Raw genomic sequence first — 27,106 nt, forward strand, 5'->3', positions numbered from 1 at the left:
GCTCTCCATTAGCACTTTCACCTTGTTGGGATTAAGCTTCCGTTTATTAGCCCGCTTCCATCCCAACATTGCCTCTGGGCACTAGTTCAGGATTTCTACTGCCTCCCTGTGATGAGCAAGAAGTGTGAGATAAAGCTGAGTGTTATCCACATAGCCCAAATCTCTGGACGGCCTCCAGAGATTACCTGTTTGAATCTCAATGTAGCCACACAAACTCACTAGGTGGCCTTGGGCAAAGTAGTGCATCACACATCCTTAGGCACCATCTGTAATATAGGGATAATAATATTGTTCTACTCTCAGGGCTGTTGTAAGGATTATTTTGATCATATATGTGATGTCCTGAAAATGCGCTAGAGATGCTAAGCTTCCTTATTAATTATAAACTACATATGAAAGTTTACCCAATTATGTACAGTGAAAGACACATGGAAAGCTATAATTTGTCCTTTGGCCTAACATAGATTTAGCATAAGTTCCTCATGGGCAGAACTCTTTGGTGTTTCTCAAGGTTTATCTGAAACAGATTCTGCGTGTTTATATAAGTATGCTCAACAAATATTCAAACATTTATACTGAAAACCCCACAAACCAACCGGGCAAATGTTAATCAAATCTAAAGGATAAGGCAAAAAATGGCACAAAAGGTAATACGATGCAGGCAGGAAAAACAGTTGATGTAAGTTCAATACGCCATAATGGGCAAAAGGAAATTAAAATCTGTTCAGAGATACTGTTGATCATGAATTGAATGGAAAAGCATGGCTCTCTGTAAATGCATTATTTACAATTGGGACAGTCATAGGAGAAATAACATATTGAGGATACATTATAGGAAAATACAAAGTTCACAACATTCTGTAACACTCTAACAATAAGAAAAATAAACCCAGGAACATGGTAGTATAGGTAGATGTTTGCATGACTGTGTTCGTTTTTGCAACACCAACCCAGCTTATTCCAAACAGCTGAAATCAGTGTAATCACTCAGTTATACATGCATAAATAATTATTTGAAATTTAGCACTCTTACAGCACATTCCTGAAGAGGGAATAGATCCACGGTGGCCGGGAGTGGTGCAGCCACGCTGCCTCCCCAGAGGCTTCCTGGCCGCCGAAAAAACATTTTAAAAGTTAAAAAACAGAATTAAAGAAAATGGTCCCATTGAAAACAGCAAGGCTGCACCACCAAAAAAGGGGGCATTCCCTGGGGCAAAAGGAGTTAGGAAGCTGCATTCCCTGCTGCCAGAGGGGGCATTCCCAGGGCAAAAGGGGTTAGGAAGCTGCCTTTTGGGAAATCCCTGCCGGCATGGCTGCACTGGCAGCAGGGGCTGGCGTAACTCCACCGCTCCCTGATGCCAGTGTGTTTGTTCCCCCGCCAGCATAGATGCCACTTTATTCTGTGATAAGGTGGCACCTACGCCAACACAGGGTCACGCCGGCTCCGAAGGAGCTTCACCCCTCCTCCCCTTCAGGAATGCAGCCTTAAAGTCTGAAATCAATATGTCTCAAAATAAGTACAACTTATTTGCCAAAGTGTGACTTAAAAGATTTTCCGGGTACTAAATATAATCTTTTGCTAAAAAATGCAGGATTTCTGCTTGACCCTGTTATTAAATAATGTATAGGCCTGTATTCAAAGTAAACAGTATTAAAGATTTCCTAAGTGAATACTCAGTTAACAAAGCTGATTTCTCTTACTAATATTATGCTCCCAAGCCAGACATACATGCACCCAGCAATGGAATGGCCATGAGATGCACAGCTAGCTGCCAAAAGGATAAGTGGTGTCGGCGGTTTTGATGGGGGCTAATCACCTCTGGGAAGAAACGCTGAAAAAATCCACACACCCTTTCTCCGCTTTTACTTCCTCTGATGCAAATCCCCACTGCAAACAGGTGATCAGCATAGTTAAAAGTGACAGTACCAGTTATCTGCAAATATTCCCATGGTTCCTGTTGTCGGATTCCATGCACAGACCCACGTACTGGATGCCAACAGCACAGCAATCTGTTTGAAATATTGTTCCTCAATCCAAGAGGGATGTGTACTCAGAAAACCTTTTCTGTAAACAGCCTCCTAACACTAACTCTCAGGGTTGTGAAGAACAAAGCTAACCATTTTTTCAGATCAGGTTATTAAATGTGATAGGGGAACTTTAGCTCACTCCATCCTGCTTCTTGAGATATGTAAGATGAAATCATGGCGTAGCAAAACAGTTAGGCCATTTTTGCAAGGTAATTAGCAGCGCGTTCAAGGCTGAATTGCCCCACATATTTTTTTGAATTTTTCACACTGAACCATCATTCTGGAAGTGACTGCAAAGCCGGCGCACACCTGCTTTGCATTACTAAACAACCCACTTAATGCAACCTTTGGTGTTTGCCACGAAGAATCCCCCTCAAGGAAGCATGCAAAACAATAGCGGTGCATTAGTTATGCACATGCTAATGGCTATGCAAACAGGAACGAATGAGCAGGCAAGTGGGGGGTGGAATTTCTCCTGTTGTGCCAGGACTGTGAATAGGCATTTTTAAAGTCACATTTTTAAAAAGAGCTGTGAGCGAGCATCAAAACTGACCATGCAAAAACGGCCAAAATGTTATCCTACAACAGTTCTTGCTCCTATTGAAATCAATGGAACTCAAGTATTCAGGTATGCACTTTACTTCCATTGTTTCAGTGTGATTTAGGCATGTGTTCTGTCTCATCCTTACTGGGTTGTTCGTATTTTTTCCTAAATCAGGACTCTATTCCCGTGATATCAACAGACACAGTGTAAGCACAGCGATTTCAACAGCACTTTAAGTGCGCTTAAGTGTGTACAGTTTCTACCCTATTATGACATCCAGCTCAGAATGGATTTGTAGGCTGCTGCTAAATGTGGAAAGCAAAGGAAGCCCTAAACCAAGCCTGAACTGACCCTAGAAGATAAAGTGACTCAACGGAGGCTATCGTATTTTGGTCACATTATGAGAAGGCAGGAGTCACTAGAAAAGACAGTCATGCTAGGAAAAGTTGAGGGCAGGAGGAAAAGAGGAAGACCCAACAAGAGATGGATTGACTCAATAAAGGAAGCCACAGCCCTCAATTTGCAAGACCTGAGCAAGGCTGTCAAAGATAGGACGTTTTGGAGGACTTTGATTCATAGGGTCGCCATGAGTCAGGAGCGACTTGGCGACAGTTAACACACACAAACCAACTTCACTGGGTAGCCTGAAGGCCCAGTGCTTTCTAAAGGCCTGCTTTTTTTCCCCTCGGCTCCCTGTGTCGTCCTCAATGCCTATCTACTGCTGAAGGGTTTTTTAAAAAGCCTAGACAAGATTCTTGTTGGTTGTGTTTTCACTTACAGTTTCTTATTTCCTGTATCTAAATAGGTTTACCGGTCGCCATAAGTCGGCTGCGACTTGAAGGCACTTTACACACATACACATAAAAGAATGTAACTGTTAAAAGAGTAATCTTTTGTTTTGCATCTTGTGTATAAGTGTACGTGTTATATGTTCATACTCAATTTAAAAATCGAAACATATATTTCAGCAAAGTTAGGAATGAATAAATAATGTGTAAATATTTTGAAACATGAAAAACTCCTAAGGAATTGTATTAGGTTTCAGTCTGTTAAAGCACCTTTTAATCTGTAATCTATAACAGATACATTTTACCACATTCCTTATTTTTATCATATTCCAATATTTAAAGATCATTCTCAACATACTCTCTCTGCATATATATGTCTGTATATTTTTCATATTATAATATTAAGGCCTATAGAATTACTTTGGAAGAAAACTGTTACCATGACCTTAAAAAAAAACTAATAAAAATGTTAAGGAGATTGGTCACATTTCTAATTTAATTGGAATCTCAAATAAACTAGCTTTGAATCCAAATTCAGAAGAATAATGTCATTACTACACATGCTATAATTCATAGGGATGACTTATAACCAAAATTTTGATTGGCAGCTTGGGTACCCTTAAACATTAACATTCATCAACATTTATTGGCACTCTGCCAAATACTGCCCCCTGGGCACATGTCATTCATTGCAATGCAATTGAGTAATTATCAATAGAAATTAGAGGGTTTCTACTGTTTCATTCCTTCACTGGTTCAATCACTGCATACTGAGTTCCATGCCTCCTAAATTCTATTTCAGTTCGGAGATCTGCCAAAATTAATTCCAGGAATGCATCTTATACAATTTTCCACAGCTTTTAATATCTGTAGGTCATATCCATTTTCTTTTTATACACATACATGCATTGATGAAACACTGCAAGAAAGCAATTGTGATGTCATTATATGTATGATTGCATAAAGATTCACTTCTACAATTAGAAAAACATTACACAAAGAGAAACTTGGTACAATCATACACAGATTGCCTTTTTGTATCATTTTAACCATGTACACAAGTGCACATATGCTGAGGATTATGGGACCCTCATGGGGAAAAGGCCACACTGCATGGGGCACTGCAGGACTGAAAAGGCACTGAGTGAGATCATCCATCCTCCCTCTTGTAGTAGATGGCAGGATCCAATCCAATATGTGGACTCATGAATTATACATAAATATGTGTCGTGTTTCCAAGCTACAGCAAACAAAGCAGGGAATAACACAGGGCACAGTAACTGTGCCCATCCAGAAGGTTCTAGAAGAATAGTCCAATTACATTATAAATCAGCTGCAACTTGATGGCACTTTACACACACACACACACACACACACACACACTGTGCTAACTATGTAAGTGGACCAGGATACTGGGGATATTTGGTGCACACATTGTCAACAGTAACACAAAGTGGTACCTAGTAAATACAGGTGCATTCAACAGCAGCTAAGAAATACATCTCATCATAGCCTATATGGGTTGCCACGTAACACATGAACACATGATGCTGCCTTATACTGAGTCAGACCCTTGGTCCATAAAAGTCAGTATTGTCTACTCAGACCGGCAGCGGCTCTCCAGGGTCTCAGGCGGAGGTCTTTCACATCACCTAGTTGCCTAGTCCCTTTAGCTGGAGATGCCGGGGATTGAACCTGGGACCTTCTGCATGCTAAGCAGATGCTCTACCACTGAGCCACAGCCCCTCCCAACAGCCAAACTTCTGCCTGAAGCCTTTAAGTTTCACTAAGCTCCAAGGAAGAATAGTGCCAGACTGGGAGATCTTGTTTGTACAAGATGAGATACTTACATTGGTCATAGAGCTCAAAAGCATCGGATACAACAACCTTGCTAAAGCTAAGCAGATATTGGTTTGGCAAGTGCCTGGGTGGGAAAGCACCTGTGAAACCCTATACATGGCACTCAGTTTCAGAATGGAAGAAAGCCAACAAATGAGTAACTGTTTGTTAATGTACATGCTGCTAGAGAACAGTCTGAAATATGATTCATCCAATGTATCAAAAGCAATCACATTTATCTAACAACATCATCAAAGACATTATGTCTTCAACAGACATATATTTCGAATCCTTCTATCATTTCAGTATCAGTGAACTGAGTTGCCAAACATAATCTCTTATCTATCTACTGTATTATCCTGTTGATCCAAATGTATGCATGTAAATATTCAGTATCTTCTACTTTCAGACCAAATTTTTAGGGTGGGCAGGGAGTGGAGGGACAAAGGAAAGTACACTGTGAATAGGCTTTCCATAAAACTTGATTTTATATGCTAAGAACAAAACCTCAACATTTTAATCACATTTAAGGCTCAAGGTATTGTAAATGTAATACAGAAAAAGAGTGTTTGGTCTATAGTAATAAAATGGGATCAAAAAAACACATTATGCCCTCCAGCTAAGGTATTACTTGCAAATAAGTTAAAGAAATCCTTGGGCTGCATTTTTTCTAATGTTTCTGGCCAATAAGATCCAATGGTCAAACTACTGTAATCATTTATCTGCCGCCCAAATCATCACACATTATTCTCCACATAATTATTTAGCCTCAGGTTTCAAAAATTAGTTTTCCACAGAGAAATATTGCAACCTTGAAGGCACTTGATATAAGCCTGACAAAAGGTTAATTGTGCACTCTCGTGGGATCACTGGCATCATTTGTGAATGCTGTATGACTGGCAAATATCATCTTGGTTTTCTTTTCCATTTCAATCCTCCTTGGCTGAGCTGTTTTATTGTGGTTTTCACGGTGTATGCTGCCTGCAGGGTAAGATTTCAAAGCAAACTTCCTATTTCAGGTTATGCTTTGGTTTCAATTACAAAGAAAGCTTACTTGCTCAATATAATCTTTTAATTCTACATTCTCCTAATTCTAAATAAACCACACTTCTATTTAAACCACAAAAGCAAATAATGAGATGTTCTCTAAGAACCCAGAATGAATGAAGAACCGGTCTACTAGAAACTTAGCCACTGGTCCATAAAGAGTTCCATAAAAATTAAGAGACACTAAGAAAAGATAAATCTTGTAAAATATTTATGCTACATATAACTTTTGACAGACATCAGTTCATCATTCAAAAAGTTCTACTGACTTCAGTGGAATTGACCCATCACCATTATGGAATGACACAAGAACACCATAGAGAAAAGTAACATAAGATTACAGATTGAGACTATTTGTCCAAGTTGCAGTATGTGTGTGGCTTTGAGAATGCAAGTTTAATCTTGAAGTCAACACCCCACCCAGAGTTTGCACACCGATTTTAAGGAATTGAACTGGAGCATTAACTACATTGGCATTGGTGGTTGTATTGCCTAGTACTGTGGTTTTGGTGCAGATTTTTCTTGGAGCATTTTCCAATTTTGAATTTTAGTTCTTATTACATTTTACATATTTTGCTTATGTCATATATGTATTGCTGTATATTTCTTTTTGTTTAATAAAATTAGAAGAAGAAAAAACAATGTTTTTTGTGTTGGAACTGCTGCTGGAAGAGGAGGAGGCTCTTAGCTCTGCGTGGAGGTAAAAGAAGTCGTTGGATCCAACCTATTCTTACTTTCATGAAGTTGACATTTGTCCAGCCTTAACTTTTGTGTCATTAATGATTGAAGATCCAAAACTCAAATTAGGTTTCCCAAGGGAAGTATGGTAAAAGCAAAGTGGGAGCAAAGATCTTGGCAAATGATTCTGGAGTAGAACTGCTGGAGTAGAATTGGAACAGAACTACCTTCTCTGAAAAAGCATACCACTTGGTAACATTAATTAATTAATTAATTCAGTCATTAATTCATTCATTTATTCATTCATTCATTGATTTCTATCCCGCCCTGTATCCTCTGCTAGGCTGGGCTCAGGGCAGCTCATAACATTATATACAGTCAGATATTAATACAATAAAAGCATAAAATATAACTACCTAAGATCATTAAAATCATTTCATTTTTTATACCTTTTCAAAGGCAGCATCTATCTTTCTCAACCAATACAGAGACTAAAAAGCTGTTTTTCTCATACTGAGGGCAAAACAAAGATGACCAAAACTAGACTCTGTTTGTATGCAATACCAAACCACGGTATGACGTTCTATGACCAAGAGTGAACCTGAAGCTAGGGATACCAGCCTCCAGGTGGGGCCTGGGGATCCCCTGGAATTACACCTCATCTCCAGACTACAGAGATCAGTTTCCCTGGAGAAAATGGCTGCTGTGGAGGGTGGACTCTATGGCATTGTACCCCTCTGAGGATCTTGTGCTCCCCAGGATCCATCCCCAAATTGCCAGGGATTTCCCAACCTGGATCTGGCAACCCAACCAACCCATCCACCGCTCGTGGCCAGGGGGGACCTAGCGTCCCTACCTGAGGCTCATGTGCCCCTTCCTGTTTCTCCTTTATGCTGAAATTCCTTCCTTCCCTTCCTGAATGAAGGCAAAACCCTGGGTTGCTGTTATAGCTGAAGTGACAAACTGTAATTTGTGCTTGCCCTCCAAATTGGAGCTGAAAATCAGGGCTCTTTCATAGTTATAATTCTGATTTTGGGCACATGCACAAACCATAGGATTATCAGTTAAGATGCAAGAGCAAATGATAATTTACTTCCATAGCAGGGAGGGAGGGAGGGAGGCAATGATAACATGAGAAGAGAAAACATGAGCCCAAGGTTCTCTCATGCACATCTGAACCTCCAGTTCAATTAAGCTGCCATGTTTCAAGCTTGAATGCGCCTTTGGATTCCTTTATACAACAGGAGACACTGCAACCGTGACTCTTCCATTCCTTACCTGTTCCCATTACTTGTACATATCCCCACCTGCTGTCCATGACAGGAAAGGCAGGGACAGGAACAAAGAACAGGACTAAGGAGAGAATGGGCAGAGGAAGCCACAGTTGCCTTGTCTAGCCATACATCAGGGGATATGTCAATGTTGTTTAGCTTGTAACTCTGTCAACAACTACTTCCCAGTTGAGGCTGATACAGAATTAAACTCTTGCTGGCTGAAAAAGCACAGGGAATCATGGGCAATTCAAACGGCAGTTAGAGACATGATGAATTGCTATTGTGAATTATCACTACAGGTGGTTAGTGAAAGGCACAGAGGCGAGAAACTGGTTACTCTCAAACAGATGTCAGAGCACCAACTTTGTGAACATTACATAATAAAATCTGTAACATCTGTAGAAGTCTATAACATGGTATTAGATGGATTTCAATGAATGACAAATACTTGACTGAGTGAGACTGAATAAAACCGGAGTCCAGTGACACCTTGAAGACCATTTGAAGACCATTTATTCCAGATGAGCTTTCATGAGTCAGAGACCACTTCCTCTGATACGGTGGGAAGAAAGAAAATTATTCACCTAATTTTTAGGAAGTTGCAGAAGGGAGAGGAAAGGGTAAGAAACTGAGCAATGAGAAGCCTGCTGTCTAGAGTATAGCACCTGATTTGCTCCACTCCTTCCCCACTCCCCATCCCCTTCTGCAACTTTCTTAAAATGAGGTAAATTATTTTTTTCCCTTACCATTCTGTCTGGAGAGGTGAGCTCTGACTCACAAAAGCTCATACTAGAACAAATGTTAGTCTTTAAGGGGCCACTGAACTTCTGTTTTATTTTGCTACAATAAATTAAGATGGCTATCCCTTTGGAATTATCATGAATAAGACTGGATGTTCATTTTCTTCTCCTCCTGCTCTCATGGTCCAATTAATTCCGGAGGCAAATTTTCTACAGCAAATTGAGAGAGAGCAACGACAAGCAGATTGCTGCCCATGTGCCATGGCTGACACTAAGGGGCAGAGGAAACAAGCAACACAGAAAGGGGGAAAGATGAGGGAGAAATGGTGCAGCAAAGGGCATCCCGCTAGGTGATGTCCTGCCTGAGAAAAGGGATGACCTCAGTCAAAGAGTTTACTGACTCAGAACCTGAGCCACCTCCTGTCTTGCCATTTCCATTCCATTTAAAGTAAAGTTATCAAGCAGGGTAGAGGCATTGGCTTCATCCAGCAAGGCACAAGAATCATAAATTGACTTAGCACAGCTATGCAAGATCTTGTGCAGTACTTTGTGCTTTCCACCCTATATATTATATTTCATGATTGCACAAAAGCTTATTTAAGTGGAAACGTGGGGATGCAGTAAATCTAACTTATCACAAGCACAGACTTTTTCTTGCATTTCCACTAGCGCAAGAGATCTAGCACCAGTGAAAAGTTTGCACTGGATCCACACAGAGCATAATAGGCTATTTGTCAGTAATTACCACTACTTGTCAAATGGGCTGTGTAGATTTTTGCCAATGGAAAAGGAAAAATGGATGGCAGGAATTCTCAGGTTGGTAGGTTTGGTCGTTGGCAGCTGTTTGGGATTTAAAGATTCAGTAGTAGCCCAAGCCAAAGAGGCTTAGAGAGCAATTATGAGCAGGTCTATTTGATGGGGTTTACTCTCAGGAGAGTATTCTTAGGATTGCACTGCTAGAAAGTGAGCTACAGTAGATACCAAACCGGGATATAGAGTTAACAACTGTGGGCAATGCTGATGCTAATAAAGGGATTTCATCAGGCAATGTGTAGAAGAGTGGCATACTGCTAACTTCTACAGCTGACTCCATCCTCTGTCCAACCCAGTGGGGTAGTCAGAACACACACACACACCCCAATTATGGATTTGATCTCTGGACATTGGCTTAGTGGGAAGGACTAGACCTCAAGTTAATTTTAGTTTGTCATCCCCAGTCCCAATAATAAACAGAAATACTTTCCAAATATTGTTCAAAATAAATAGCTGAATATATTCATACCATACTTAACATTATCCTGTTTATTCTGCAACAGCCTGTCAAGAATAATAGCACTCTGAAATGCCTTCTTTTAATAGATGGTAATTATTCGATCACTTCTGATAAGCCCGAAAATGCATTCAATTCCCTGTTAACGTTTCTTTTTTTCTAGGTGAAGTATCAGTGGGAAAGAAACAAATAAGCGACAGGACTTCTGCAGCACAGCAACAGCGTATCAAGACAAGACATCCCTTCATACTCTACACAGAGTTGATATGGAGTACATAATAAGTCACCATTCGTTAAATGTGTGAGACATTTCTAATAAGCTTTTGGAAAGCGTGCAGCTCAATGAACCATTTCAAGTCTCATCACAACACATTAGGAATGCCAATTACTGTATTACACATATTAATGCAAGTACTTGTTACTCATCTTGAGGAAGCGCTTTATAAACGGGAAGAGAAAGCTTGCACTGGATTTCAATTTTTTATCTTAAACACCGGGAAGAATTAACCATCGTGCTCTGTATAACATGGCATCAGTCAAGGGGACTACTACTATGGCGGAAGCAAGTCAATCTACAGAAACATCCGCGCACACAGATGAACACGCTCCAGTCGAGTGAGCTTCCCCTGACATCACTGATCCCACCCCATTTGCCCACGCTCTTACCTAGCCCATGTGGCACAGCCCTTTGATATCAGTAGCAGAGTCCTGAGCTACCAAGAACCCAAGATAGCAACTGTAAGGGGAGAAAAGCATTGCCTGGCCCATCTCAGGAGGCAGGTCCTAAGAACAACCTCAAGAGACAATGCTTCCTCTGTTCCTTGCTTGTAAGAATGTTTCCCCCAGATTTCCTCAGCTCCAGGCAGCAGGACTCTGGAGCAACTGGAAACATGTTAGGTTTACAGGTTCACACGCAGCAGAGGCAGAGCACTGCTCCCCCCTCCCCCCCAATAAGTGACGACCGATCTATTCCAAGGAAGTAGGGTCTAGAACATGTAGCTCCTCCAGAAACGTGTTTCATTTCTCACAGGGCTTCAGACCAAAGCCGCAACACTCCAGCTTACATGTGCTCTGGCTGAGTTGTGACATGTAATTTTAGAATTGCCTCTCCTTGCCTGTAACTGTGGACTGTCAGTGTGCGCTCTTCACTTTCATCTGTTTACCAAGCCCTGCAAGCCACTCAGGGCTCAGACCACAAGTACTATGCCGTGTCACTCCATGTGCCCCTTCACTACTAGGCAGTAGATTCTCCACAGGAATAAGCCATGAACTAGAAACCACTAAACTCTTCCCACTGTTCATGTACACAAGCCCCTTTTTTCCTATCTGAGTTCATGCACTCAAACAGATGGCCTTATTCACCTATACAAACCCACACACATGAAGCCCATCACAAACTAACCCCTTTCCCTGTCCCATATACCCCTTGTTCCCTAGCGCAATGCATTCCTGAGCTGCATTTCATAGATTCATAGAGTTGGAAGGGACCACCAGGGTCATCTAGTCCAACCCCCTGCAGAATGCAGGACATTCCAAACTACCTCCCCCACCCACCCCGCCCATTCCACAGCTTCTCAACGGATGCATCATAGTGGCACAGCAGCTTTACTTCAACAACAACAAAAAGACAACCATGAGGAAAAATAATTGTAATCCAGTTTTCCTTCCATATTTCCTCTGTGTAACTGATGGGATCCATTTTGAATATTCCAAAAAGGGGAATCACCAACCTAACCCAAAATCTTGCTCAGTCCCTTGGATGTCCTCTTCTCTACCCCCTGACCTATTCCAGGCCTTGCTTCCAGCCCCAGTTTGCTCCACCCCAGCCTTTCTCATGTGCCCATTTTTGTTTAAAAGATTTATGAAATATCCCGTGGAATATTTAAAGCCAGACTCATCTGCTAAGAACACTCCATGCAGAAGAACACTCCATGCAGCCTGATCCAGCAGCGTTTCTCTTTAGTGTAGAACAAAGTGAAGGGCAGTTAATGTAGTCAATGCGAGAACATTAAACTGTTGCTGAACTGCTTAAATTGATCAATGATTTCAGGACTACTCCAAAACTCCCCCCCCCCATTTAAGTAATTGTATGCCTGCAAATGTGAAGCTGGGAACTATGTTAAATTCATGAATTATGTTCATGAATTTCAATCCTTTTTTTAATGAAAAAGTTAAGTGGCCATAATCTTAGCCAGTAGACTAACAAAAAGAAAATTTAGCAAATCCACATTTATATTCCTAATGATTTTTATCTATTTTTATCAGCCTTTGTGATGTCTAAGGCACAGGATGTTACCCAGACTTTTGATGTCTGGGGCACAGGATGCTTTTGGGATTAAAAGAGGAAAGAGAACTTCCCTTTTACGGTAAAAAGACATGAACAGGGCTCTATTTTATTTTATTTACAAAATTTATATCCCGCCTTTCTGCCCTAACAAGGGATGCTAAGGCAGCTAACCATTTAAAACATGCATACCTTATAAAACCGTGCCAATAAACCCCTCTCCCAAACATACCTCAATTAAAAACAACTTTAAAAAGAGTCAGAATACATATAAAGCATTAAAATACATACAAAACATACAACATAAAATGGTTAGGAAGGCAGAATCATTGAGGGAATGCCAAACCAAATCAAAATGTTTTCACCTGCTGGAAGAAGCCAGCAACAGAACGGGACAGATGAATCTCCCTGGGGAGAGAGTTCCAGAGCTTAGCTGCCACGACCAAGAAGGCACTCTCCCAAGTTAACACCTGCCTGATCTCAGAAGGCAGGGGCACCCAAAGCAGGGCCTCTGAAGAGGACTGTAATGGCTGGGCAAGTCCATAAGAGATTAGGCGGTCCTTCAGGTATGTTGGCCCTATACCATATAAGTTGTTGAAGGTCAAAAGTAGCACCTTGAATTGTGCCCAGAAACAAATTAGAAGCCAGTGTAGGTGGACAAAGACTGGAGTGATATGGTCCCTATGACCCACTCCGGTCAACATCCTGGCTGCAGTGTTCTGCGCCAACTGAAGTTTCTGAACACTTCTCAAGGGCAGCCCCACACAGAGTGCATTGAAGTAATCTAATCTAGATGTAATTGTGGCATGCACTACAGTGGCCATGTCTTTTCTGTCCAGGAAAGGCCACAGTCAAAGTAGGTAAAAGGTACCCTTGGCCACAGCTGCCACCTGTTAATGCAGCAGTAAGCCTGGGTCCAAGAGCACCCCCAGACTATGGACCTGTTCCTTCAAAGGGAATGCAGCCCCACTCAGAACAGGGGACACCTTAAATCCCAGGTCAGAGCTTCTGCCCACCAGTAAAACTTCCATCTTGTCGGAATTAATGTGCCATACGCCAGCAATCAGCACTGCTTCTCTGAGTGAGCTCTCTCAATTTTGCCTCCTATAGGAGGCAGGATAGAGCACCGACTGTCACCTTCTCCTACAGACTTAAAGGCTGGTGTCTTTCCTGCCCAGGCTGTGGAGCATTGCAGTTGGAGCTACAGAAAGCAAGTAGATGCCTCCCTCCTCATCCCCCCAAGACTCTAGTTGGGGGTGGTGGTGAAGAAAAAGCATGGCAATTCTGTACAGACATGTGATGGGCTGCCCTCCCACTGTGCTCGTTTGCCCCTCATAATAATAAAAAAAAAAATTCTGGCTACAGGCCTACAAACACCCAAATTTCAGTCAGGTCCCAAAACATCCTCTTTACTACTGCAGGATAAGAAGACAGTTGAAGAAGAGTTGGTTTTTTTTATATACCAACTTTCTCTACCACTTAAGGAAGAAACCAGCTTCCCTTCCCCACAACAGACACTCTGTGTGGTAGGTGAGGCTGAGAGAGCTCTAAGAGAACTGTGACTAGCCCAAGGTCACCCAGCTGCCTTCATGTGTAGGAGTGGGGAAACCAACCCAGTTCACCAGATTAGAGTCCGCTGTAGTTCAGCCAACAACGGGGATTCTCAGTGTCCTTATGCTATTCTTGGCAATGGTGTCTCTGTCCATATGTTGGCATAAGAAGGGTTTTTCAGTGCTTCATGGGACTGTTAGAATGGCCGTGAAGTGATAGATCACTGTTTAAAGGTAAACTTCACAGTAAACTGTTACGACTCAACATACTGCCTAGGAATAATTTATGTAGAGAATTTGGAAATGGATCAACATACCAATAACCACATTACATAGAAATTGCTGGGCCGCACTAACAAAACCAGACGCTAGCACGGTTAACAGAACCTCTAGAAGATTATTTACAGCAACATTATGTGATGGGATTACCTGAAGCATGATGAAAGTCTGCCTGGCTATTTTTCTGCTACACTGTTTGGTATGCAAAAAGCTCTCACACATCTTTCCAGCTTGACACTCTCTGGTGTAGTTATGGTTCCAAACTACAGACTCTGATGTATGACATCATTGAACAAGGGTAGCAAAAAAAAAAAAAAAAGCATCTGCTTCACATAGAAAACACCTCAGAAATCCTCAATGGTTCATTAGATCAATGAGGTGTTGAAAAATGTTTATACTAACAATAAAATAAAGGCAGTTCAGATAAAATATGTCTAAGCGAGTCTAGCTGTGGCATTATAAACGGCACTTGCAAAACAGGTAAGCGAAACCTAGAGTAATAACTTCTTGTTAAAGCCAATAGAAAGTGTTTCTAAAGAGAACAACAATTCAGAATAATTTAAGAAAGGAATGTAATAATGTCCAGAATATAGCTTGACATTTGCTTCTCCTGAAGTGAAGGCAGAAAATTTGACTTGTCCTGCGAAAGAAGGAAAAGGACATTTGGGCAAGGAAAAATAGGAACTAGATCTAATCCACAGGTGCCTTCACACACATTTTTTGTGTGTCTTTTTTAATTTCCTTGGGGTGAAAATAGCCAGCGTTGCTGATGGCAGGCGGTGTGAAAATGTCCATTGCTACATTTGACTAAATTAGAAGTTTGATTTTAACTTTGGTTAAAAGTTCTAACTTTTATTGACGTCATACATTTAAACTGACAACTTTCCACACATTTCAAGAAACGAGCCACATAGTGAGGACCAGGCAGGCTAAGAGAATCTGAAAGGACTATCATAAAGAGAACCCTATCCTATGTTCTACACAGCATCTTACATTCTAATAGCGAAGTCAGCCAATACTTAAATCCGGGGACTACAGCTGTGAACGGGCAAGACAGATCTTTCTACAAATCTGAAAAGGGCCCCAGGTTTGCAGAAAAATGTGAAATCTGAAAAAAAAATACATTGGAGATTTTGAAAAACCAAAAATTATAAAAGGGGCAATTGTAGCTTTAAGCAATGGATTCCCTAAGTGGCTGTTGCTAGGCAAGCAAGCCTTCCAGGCTTCAGTTTCTGTGAGTAAAAGGCAAAGGAGGGGGCAGGGCTCTTTCCAGGCCTACTTTGGCCTTTGAGGGAGGACTTGGCCAGGCCTGACTAGGGTTGCCAGCTGCAGGTTGGGAAACTCCTGGAGATTTTGTGGTGAAGTCTGAGAAGGGAAAGATTTGGGGAGTGAAGAGGCCTCCGCAGGGAATAATGTTAGAGTCCAACCTCCAAAGTAGTCATTTTCTCTAGGGGGACATATCTCTGCTTTCTAGAGTTCAGTAGTAATTCTGGGGGACCTGGAGGTTGGCAACCCTAGACCTGGCAGCAACCTCTGGGTGACTTGAGATCACTCATCTTGCATGACTCAACTAGGCCTGGCTGCTTGCTACTGTTCAACCCCAGCCATCCTATGAAAGTCAGTGTGGTGTAGCAGTTAGAGCTTCAGAGAAGGGTCTGCAAGACCCCAGGTTCAAATCCCCATCTTTCTGTAGAAGCTTACTGGGTGATTTTGGTTCAGTCACATACTTTAAGCCTAACCTACCTCACAGGGTTGTTCTGCAGATAAAAAGGAGAGGAGACTAACGTAAGCCGCTTTGGTCCCCATTGTGAAGAAAGTCCAGACATAAATGAAGCAAATAAATAATGAATATAGCTGAAGATGGAAGGCAGTTAAAAGGTAGGTTGGTGAATGTCTGAGGAGGTGAGAATGAGGCAGGGAAAGGAAAAAGGATATGGGGGTTGCCAGGGGAAGAGAAAGAGGTAATAGTGTTGGGACCCCCTCCAGGGAAAAATGAGGTGCTATCCCACAAGTCCTTGAGGGTTCCCTTCCATGAAAGTAGGCCTGCATCACACAACTGGGCCAGAGTTTTCTAACATGCTGGATGCCCGGGGGGGGGGCGTTTAAGACAAAGGAGCAGATAAAGGTAGGTGGCTGTTGGGTGAGAAGAAGACAGGGTTGCCAGCTGCAGGTTAGGAAATTCCTAGAGCTTTGAGGGTTGGAGTCTGGGGAGGGTAGCGTTTAAGGAGAAAAGGGATGTCCACCCTCCAAAGCAGCAATTTCCTCCAAGGAAATTAGCATTGCTAACCTCCATATGGGGGCTGGAGATCACCTGGAATTACAACTGCTATGCAGATTGCAGAGATCAGTTCCCCTGGAGAAAATGGCTGCTTTGGAGGGTTGACTCCATAGCATTATACCCTGCTGAGACTGCTTTGTTCCCCAACCTTGACCCTCCCAAGCCTCCACCCCCCAAATCTCCAGGAATTTTCCTATGTGCAGCTGGCAACCCTAAGGGGGAGCTGATCTCTGTAGTTGGGAGACCTGTTGTGATTGCAGGAGATCTCCAGGCCCCACCTGGAGGTTGGCAACTCTAGAGGGAGGCAAGGAAGCTGGACAAAGGGAGAGACTATAGGGGCTTTCAGGAAAGGGAAAGATGAACTAGTGGGGAAGGGGTAAATGAGATGCCTCCTGCAAATCCTTGCGGGTTCCCACTTGTTTATTTCTCTTTACAGATAGTGGCTGTCCCCCCTGCATCACTACTAGCCAAACTACTCATCCTAATTATGTAAAGAGAAGCTATGTTGTCATGCCTTTCTTATCTACAAGTTACAAAATTAACCTATTTGGCTTGGGTTTGCCAGTCACAGGTGCTGCCTAGGCAGATTTCCCTATTTTTTTTTATTTATTCAATATGTCACTTCCTCTTTTTATACAAGACTGTCTACTTTAAATGCCACTGGCACTTAATGATCTACTTTAAATGCCACTGGCATGTTCATATATTGCTTCATTTTTGCAAGTGACTCTGTGCAGCTATAACTATTTTGTTAAACAGAGCAAGTATTAAAAGGGTTAACTCACAGAGTTCAAAGACAAAATTTTCCAGATTTCTAAACGTTGTGATTTATAACTTAACTATATCAAATTGCAACATATTTAGTTTAACAGGAGTTTTAAATTGATACTTACATTATGATTCAGTAAACAACTAAAAGCTAAGAATAGAAATTTATATATAGCACCTTAGACTGGCAGTATGAGAGAAGTATATTATGAGCTACTTTCTATAGACCCTTCTTACATAACCCTTTACAGGAATGTTCATATTTTAGGGATAAAAAGACTTCATAGAAAATGCCAGATAGTGTTACATTAACGCACTCCTATTGAGAATTACTCCAGTCTAAGCCCACTACTTTTAGTGGGTTTAGTTTGGAAGTGCACATAGGATTGCACCAAAAACCCTCTATCCACTTCAGAGCTGTTTGTCATACTTACTAGAGAACAGAATCATTCCTACAGAGAGGAATGATATTTAGTAAATGCTGTCGTTCAAGATGGACCTGTGTAGAATCTACATGTTACGAAGGCTTACAGATCTAACTTTTAAAAATTAGAAAAACCAAACTCACCAGATTTAATTAGTTGGTTTGATAAAGCGAAGGTGACTGTCTTAATTAAATTGACTTACTACCAAAATGACAAAAACTCAGAGGATTTAGAGAAAGTATGGAGCCCTACAATTTCCAGAATGGAAAATATACTTTAAAGTCTAGAATCAGATGGCTGTGATTCATAAAGGGATTGCTTGTTCAGAAAAAAAATTATATGTTTTATGTGTTTTATACTTCTATAGGTTTTGGTTGATGTTTGGATTGGATTGTTCTCTTTTTAATTCTGTAATAAATTTTATTTTAAAAAAATAGAAAAACCATGGGAACTTCCCGACACAGTTCACAGTTATGAACACAACTCAAAATAATGATGTGTGTTAAATTGTATAGAACTTACAGTGCCATCCTAAGTAGAGTTACACTCTTCTAAGCCCATAGTCTGCAGGGACTTAGAAAGATGTAATGTTCCTTAGGGTGGCACTGTCAATAACCGCAGTGGGTTATGTAAAAATATACACTGGACTAAATGGAATTGAAATTCTGAATTGATTAGATGTCCTCATTGTTCTGAAATCTTTAAACATAGATTGTTCTGAAAACAGTTGCTCTTTTAAATTTAAAATGTGATAACATATACCGCATTACTGGACATTAACTTTGAGTCTTTTCCCCTTTCTTTCTGTTTTTTCTTTGTTTTTTTTAATAGTGTAAACCCACAGGCAGTATTTGTTCTTTTTATATTGATCGTTGTACGTAGTGCCTATTTCTTGAGGCACTTTATGAATAATAAATCTTGTTATCATATTGTCGAAGGCTTTCACGGTCAGAGTTCATTGGTTCTTGTAGGTTATCCGGGCTGTGTAACCGTGGTCTTGGAATTTTCTTTCCTGACGTTTCGCCAGCAACTGTGGCAGGCATCTTCAGAGTAGTAACACTGAAGGACAGTGTCTCTCAGTGTCAAGGGTGTAGGAAGAGTAATATATAGTCAGAAAGGGGTTGGGTTTGAGCTGAGTATTGTCCTGCAAAAGTATTGTCCTGTAAGTATCAAGATAATGTGCTAATGAGGGTATGGTATGTTAATATGGAACCATTGTATCCTGAAGTGATCTGTTAATGTGTGTAATCCAAAACTAATCTGTATGGCTATTGTTGAATGTTGTCTTTGTCTGGAGGTTTTTCAGGGCAGGAAGCCAAGCCTTATTCATTCTTAAACTCTCCTCTTTTCTGTTAAAGTTGTGCTGATGTTTATGAATTTCAATGGCTTCTCTGTGCAATCTGACAAAATAGTTGGTAGAATTGTCCAGTCTTTCAGTGTCTTGGAATAAGACCCTGTGTGTCCTGTTTGTGTCAGTCCATGTTCAGCCACTGCTGATTTCTCAGGTTGGCCAAGTCTGCAGTATCTTTCATGTTCTTTTATCCTTGTTTGTATGCTGTGTTTTGTGGTCCCGATGTAAACTTCTCCACAGCTGCAAGGTATACGATATACTCCTGCAGAGGTGAGGGGGTCTCTTTTGTCTTTTGCTGATCGTAGCATTTGTTGTATTTTCTTGGTGGGTTTAAACACTGTTTGTAGGTTATGTTTTTTCAAAAGTTTCTCCATCCTATCAGTGACTCCTTTAATAAATGGCAAGAATACCTTTCCTATGGGAGACTGTTTTTCTTGAGTTTTCTGATTTTTGTTTGGTTCAATGGCCCTTCTGATTTCATTCTTGGAGTAGCCATTTGCTAGCAGTGCGTGATTTAGATGGTTAGTTTCTTCCTTGTTATCATTATTAACTTTTCAATAGGCTGTACAACTGCTTCTTAATCAGCACACTTAGAAGTATACAGTTACGGCAGGGGTACCATCTGAAGAAAAAAGAAGAGTCTACAAAGGTCTTTGCCAGATTTGTTTTTATATTAAATTTTGGAGTGAGGTTTCTGCTCACAGCTCCCTATCACTACCTCATATACCACAACAGGATATCCAATACTCAAAAGATAAACTTGTATGTGGGTGCCCCTGAGGTTAATGGGACAGAATCTCAGGTACCCAGCGGCAGAATTTGAAATTAAGTATGCCACTATAATCAGTAAAATCTAAGCAAGCCACGCTAATACTCGAAACACCACGAAATATTAGATTTGCTTCAAAATTAATTACACTCAGCAGGATGACTTAATTTATCCAGATTAGTTGTGAAGATTCCTAGGGGAAAGAATCTAATCATACTATTTTCCTCAGGAATGGAATGAAGATGTAATTCTAAATGTCATGTCTTGGGCCTGCACGATCTACATTTTTATTAACAGCAACTTAAAGAGTATAAATGGGATCCAAATATTTTTATAAGTTTGTGTGTGTGTGTGTGTGAAGGCATTACAAATAAGATGATTTTATGTTTATATATATATATATATATAAACATAAAATATATAAACATTTTATATATATACACATACATACATACATACATATATATATACATACATATATACATACATACATATATATATATATATATATATATATATATATATATATATATATATATATATATATATGAGAACATGTAGGATTTCAATATATTTGTACAGAATCTGGCCTTTTCCAGTGCTGCACAAAAAAAGGCTTATACGATCCCAGCACTGCTTCTTTAGCTGTGTTCCTTTCAAGGGTGTTAGAACCTCAAAGGGAAAGAATGATATGGGGGGGGGGGAAATACTTCATTTTCTCCACACACACAGACACACTGCCATCAACTACATTCTGTTGAATTCTTATCTGCAAGTATATTCAAGATTATGGGTACATAAAAGTGCCCCCCCACACACACACACACAGATGAAACCTTTCACTCATGGAAGGATTCTTTCTGGTTCTGGAAGGACAAAGTCTGAAAATGAAAGACTCCATCCGTGAGCAGGATAGCAGTTTTTGACCGAATCCCATGTCTGGATCAAATCTGGTATTCTTCGATACCACCAAAGTTCTGAAAAGACATAGGAGGTGTAAAGACCAGGGCTGGGGGGGTGGGGAGGATGTATTCCCATGGGGAGACAGAAGAAGAGTTGGTTTTTATACCCCACTTTTCTCAAAGGATTCTCAAAGTGCTTACAATCACCTTCCCTTCCCCTTCCCACATCAGACACCTTGTGAGGTAGGTGGGGCTGAGAGAGTTCTGAGAGAACTGTGTCACCCAGCAGGCTTCATGTAGAGGAGTGGGGAACAAACACGGTTCACTAGATTAGAGTCTGCCACTCATGTGGAGGAGTGGGGAATCAAACCCAGTTCTCCAGATTAGAGTTCACCACTCTCAGCCACTACACCACACTGGCTCTCCAGGACATGAGAAAGAAGCTGTCTCTTATCTTATCTTATTCCAACCAGAGAGGCCCAAGACATGCAGGATTAATTTTTTACCTGAAAACTCCATCTTTCCCACATGGCAATGGAAAATGGGGGAAGTCTCAACTCTGAGAACTCAGGTAATGATAGACTGTTAACTACTGCGACTTCAAGAAATACTTGTCCTAATTAAATATCATTTAGTATAAGTACTGCGTGTAGCAAGACAGGATTGCAAACTTTCAGATTTCCTTTGTCAGATGCTTCGACACACCATGTGTACTTTTTGTTCATTAAAAAAAGGTAAAGGTCCCCTGTACAAGCACCGGGTCATTCCTGACCCATGGGGTGATGTCACATCCCGACGTTTCCAAGGCAGACTTTGTTTGCGGGGTGGTTTGCCAGTGCCTTCCCCAGTCATCTTCCCTTTACCCCCAGCAAGCCAGGTCCTCATTTTACCGACCTTGGAAGGATGGAAGGCTGAGTCAACCTTGAGCCGGCTACCTGAAACCGACTTCCGTCATGATCGAACTCAGGTGAATGCTCGAAGCCTGATCTTTGTCAGCACGCCACACCTTTTCATTCTGGCTATTTAAACTGTGTTAGCAGAGGGGGCAGTAGATAAGCACGATATTATTGCAAGCCATCTTGAGCCATGAGGAAAGGTGGAGTATAAATGTTTTAATAAATACATACATTGCCATTCTTTGAGCCTGATAGCTTAAAACTGTGCAAGTGCAACCAGCCATTCCCCATGATATCTTGTAGGAGTGAAGCAGAAAATGCAGCAACCTGATGGAGTGGGTGTAGGGTACAGGATGTGCAGATTCATCCAGTGGGAGTTGCTCTCTGATTTGCTGATGGCAATAGTTTGGTTTTGGCACTCCCTGGGCATGAGAGAAAGAGCATCACTAAGTGGAAACTTGGGGTGGCCATGGGGTTTGGCATCTCCAGGGACCCTGAAAGAAGTCCCAGTCCCTTCCTTCACACCATTTCAAAGCAACATTTAATCTTAGATTTGGTTTATAGGTTTTAAAAAAAACCTTAAGATGTTAATTTTTCAAAATATTTAATATTTGTATGGAGTTCATAATACATAGGAAGTGAAATAATCTGCAAGATTTGCTGTCTCTGATTTCTAGTAACCCTTTTACAGACTTGCAGTTTTCCTGCTTGTAAAAGATGCATGCTATGCTCAAATATTCTGCATTTCAGTAAAACCTTAGGGAAGCTAAAGAAAAACCTTTACAAAGACTACTCTTAGACATCAAGGCCCTTTGTAGAAATCAAAGCTAAATTCTACAGCAACTTGACAGAAAATGATTAATCCTCACTTTTCCTGTACACTTTCGATAAAACAAGTAACTGAGCCATTTAAAAGTATGTAAGGTATGCCTACTACGTCTAACCGCTCATTCCTCTTTCAACCACAGGCAGTGGTGGATGGCACCCACTGGGACTGGTGGAATGGAAGGCAAGGCGATGAATGGTAGGTGGAGCCAGAATCAATAGTAGGTAAATTAATCATTTTCCTCCCTTGCCAACAGTGCAGAAGGCAGTGGCATTCAGATGTTATTTTTCCAGTTGTATAAAAAGTGACCATTGATTCTTATGCCTGCCTAATGCAACCTCTCGTTTTGTTACTGTGTTTACAACAACAGTAGGCATGCAGGGGGGTGGGGAACCCTGCAGGGGGGTGGGGAACCCTGACACATGCCCACCCCAAACCTACCACTTACAAAGCTAGTTAGAAGTCACTACATTATGCAACAACATAGTACATGAGCATTACAGGTTTCAATTTGTTCCACTCTCCAAATCCTTCGCTCAAGAACTCATTTTCCAGACACAGAAATTAAAGGCATTACTCATTGCTGGTTAAGTAACTGCATACAACCAGCCCAAGACAGATTAAAGGTTGCTGTTTTTAGAAAAAGAATTTCAAGGGTCCCAACACCTTTCCTTTCAGGATGTAACATTTTTCAGAAGTTCTGATAATGAAGGGATTGACTGCATCCATAGAGTGCCTTTAATTTACTTCTAATGATGCAATCCTATGCATGTTTGGAGGTTCTAGCAGGGGAGCGCAGCTATCATATACCCTTAACCAAAGAATGATACACTCCTATCTGGGATGGTCGTCCTCTTCCATTGAGCACGCAGCTTCGGGAGGGACGCACATGGAGCGGTGAAGGAGGTAGGGGACACCCGCCTAGCTAGCCAGATCAGCCGAATCAACCCTGGCAATCAATGGGGTGACAGCTGTCGCAGCCAGATCGCCCTCATGTCCTTCCTATGCATGTCTAATCAGAAATAACTCCTTATATATGCAGTGAAATTCACTTTCAAAAAGTGTGTACAGGATTACAGCCTGGAAAAGGGTTGGTTTTCCTTGAGCAAGGAAGTTTACATTGGGAAGAGCCTTTTTCCTAAAGTACATCTTATGTTCAACAACTGAGTAACTGGAGAAGTTACCTTCCATCACCCTTCTTCAACTTGTCCGAGCCCTGTAAAAGGTTGAAGGACAATATTTCTTTCTCTCACATTGAGAGTGAAAGTTCTCTCTTAAGTTTTGCCTCAGGAAATTTTCACTGTGACCCTCCTCTTCAGGTTTTCACTTCTACCAAAAGAAAATGGCTTCCTTCTGCATTTGAAAGGGAGGGGGATAAATGTCCTGAGTGCAATGGGCATGTGTAAAAAACAAAACTGGAGTCATTCTATTGGCTAGAGCTGATTTAGATGGGGGGGGGGCTTTAAAGAGAAAATGAACTACTTCATTGGGGCCTTGGTAATCATAAAATTACACCACCTAAGAGAATCCCTGATTGGTTAATGTTTCCTCCCCTTCTTCCTCCCAGGGAAGATCAACATCAAGAACTCATAGGGAGCCATAAGGATGGCTGGCTACCTGCCCAATGAACTATTGTACTGATGTGGATGGTCCTGGCTTAAAGAAAGTAAAGCCCTAGAGAGGGACTTGCTTACTTATAATGCTGAGGTAAACAAAGGTAATTTACGCATGGTCGCTTTAGCCTCCTTTATTCCCCATTTCAGCAAGGATCAAAGGGGAAACTGTATGCATTGGCTGGAATGATCAGGGACGAAACTGTGTGCTAATGGAAACATGAATACAGAAAAGCAGTCTCCCAAGTTCAAATCAAGTCCCACCCCTTTAAATGCTGCTCTGTAATTGGCTTACCTCACGAGAGAAGATTTTCTTCCCCCCAAACCCAGCTGCCACATAAAAAAGCATTTTAAGAACAAAAAACAAAAAACGGAGCAATCCAAAAGAAGGGGGGGGAGAAATCCAAGCCGCGTTTTAAAAAAGCCTTTATTTTACTCAGAAAGAGCTCTGAGGTAGCAGGAAGCATTTGAATCCCTGCCTCTTTACACACTGCTTCGTGACTGGCTGTAAGAGAAGCCAATCTTCTGCGCTTCCCCTGTTTGGCTATCTGGATGCTGCCTTGAAGAGGGGTTTGGAAAAGGGTGGGGCGAAGCTCAACCCGAGAAAGTTGTGCGCTCGCTCAGTGATTCTGGAATGAGCCGAGAAGAACGGTTTAATTCGGGCCACAAGAGGAATGAGAAAAGCCGGGTTCATTTTGCATTCAGACAGGGTTGAGCCAACAAGGAATGAGGTAACGTGCGTTCACAAAAATCTGATCCTGGCTGGAACAGGGAATAAAGGAGGCTACAGCGACCATGCGTTAATGACCAAAGAGAAGACAAACACTGACTTAGCTGTCAGCTTGCCATTCCCTGAACTGTCTGCTGTGGATAGTAAGAGTGCTGGGGGCAGCCTGAGTTGGTTCAGCCTAATATACCAATCTCCAACGGCCACAGATTTAGCACACACAAAAACTGGTCAGTAAGGAACAATGCGAAAAGAAGATAGGTCAACTCAGGAACATAATGCTAGAGCTTTATGAATTCATTCATTGCCATTGCAATGACAATATTCCTAGTTTTTTTAATACCTAGAGAAATAAAAAGTCACATTCAAAAGAGCATTTATGAAATGCAAAAACAGGATTGCGCTTACCTTTAACTGATGTTCACTGTGTGTCTTCTGTGCAGGCACACATTGGGCCTGTACATGTGCAGGCCCAATGTGGGGCTACACAGAAGACAGAAGATGAACTTCTATTCCAGTTGGTCACATGCAATAATAGTTATGGAAACAGGAAGTGCTGTCAAAGAATTATGACATAGCAACAACTAAAATGATAAAGATGCTATGGAGGATCAAAAAAAACCCTTTCTGAAAGGATAATGATATTTCCACATAGTTGTGCAACTGGAAAAGTGGATTAAGAAAGGCTGTTAAGCGTTTTTGTTACAGCAGATCCAGCACAAATACCTGATAAAGGCATAAAACTATTATAATAAAAGCCTCTAAAACTGTGAAGTAATGATACTTAAACTGCTCCCGACGTAGGCTGCACCAGGTACTTCTGTATCAGGATTATGCCACACAAGAAAATTTTATTCCACATAAAATTCTTGAAGATGACATATGATTATACACACCAAATAGCGTTGTAAATTGCACTGCACCTCGTCTTCAAACTGATTGTTTACAAGGTATCCCTTTAAAATCTATAATCAATGTTATCCTTGTCTTCCATTTTTTTATCTTCAAATTCTTCCCAATTCAGCTGAGATAGGGCAGAACTTCTCTTCAAACAGCATCCTTTAAAACCTGTTTTTAAAGCATAAATCCTGCTAAACAGATTCTCCGAATGGTGCTCTTCTTGCAGTGATCTGGGATGTATTAGTTACCATTCCTCTTTCTGACTGGGATAAATGACTTCTCAAAAAGGATGCTCAAGAGCACAGCTGCTTGTTTAAAAAGCATTAGCTTGGCCCCACACTGTGCATCTAGAGGCTCTTCTGCATGAAGTCTTCATTACTTATATGTTTCTGTTGCACAGTGCATAATGCATCAAATTTTAACATTTCCCCTAGCCATATATCTATAACTTTCTTACTCGCTAGCCGAAAGAAAACGCTCTTGCTAATCACAAGTTTATGTCTGATTAAGAATGGACCGAAATCATGATCCAACCCTTATTAGTCAATCTTAGCCCTTAAAACCCCACAGAATTGTCATGTGACTACTGGATTTTTCTTATTTGTAGCTGGTAAGTCTGCTATGAATATTTCACCATAGCACATTTTCTCCCAAAAGGAAGGAAACTTAAAAGGAATACAATCTGAAAATTTAAAACACCTTTAGTTTCAGAGTGTTGAGGTACGTAATACTCATCTCACTAATTAATCTGAAGTCTTTTAAAACTGACACTGATAAGCCACTTTTTTAAAAAAAAAATTCTGTTAACAGGAAAATGAGGCAAAAAAGGGAGGGGAGAATCACTGATTAAAAAGTTTAAAAAAACACAAAAAGAGAAAAACCAGCATTCCACAACATAAACAAAGCATATCTTTCCATAAACTTATCAGCCCATATCTTCTCAATTTGTGATTATTGTTTGATGTCATTTTTGATATGAGACCAGTTTTTCATACTCTCATAACCCAGCCATTAATATTGGGGCCCACACAGGATTTCCAGCAGGACATTACACATTGCCTCGTAGCCATTAACAAGCGCATTATAAACTCTGAGGCAAGTATACAACATTTAAGTCCCTATTTAATACTGCCTTATCTGATTATGACACTCTACATTATAGCAGTTTATACCACAAGTCATAAAATACACAAACATAAGATTCAACTGAAGGTATTTCCCCTTTTGATTTCTAAACCAACAACACTTTTTTTAAAAAAAATGCCAAATCACAAGCAACATGAACCTAAGAAGACTTGTCTTAAGGTTTTGTTATAAATAACTGCAAAAA

The 27,106-nt window shown here is 40.9% G+C and overlaps 1 protein-coding gene and 1 non-coding gene across 2 annotated transcripts in view; both read right to left on the minus strand.

The window, feature by feature from the left end:
• NCKAP5 (NCK associated protein 5) overlaps positions 1-27,106 on the minus strand; it is a 649,908-nt gene that overhangs the window by 292,821 nt on the left and 329,981 nt on the right. The window lies entirely within an intron of this gene.
• TRNAA-AGC (transfer RNA alanine (anticodon AGC)) lies at positions 5,035-5,106 on the minus strand. The gene has a single exon. It is a non-coding gene; the product is annotated as a tRNA-Ala (tRNA).

This window comes from Euleptes europaea, chromosome 15 (assembly GCF_029931775.1).
Source record: "Euleptes europaea isolate rEulEur1 chromosome 15, rEulEur1.hap1, whole genome shotgun sequence".
Taxonomy (NCBI): domain Eukaryota; kingdom Metazoa; phylum Chordata; class Lepidosauria; order Squamata; family Sphaerodactylidae; genus Euleptes; species Euleptes europaea.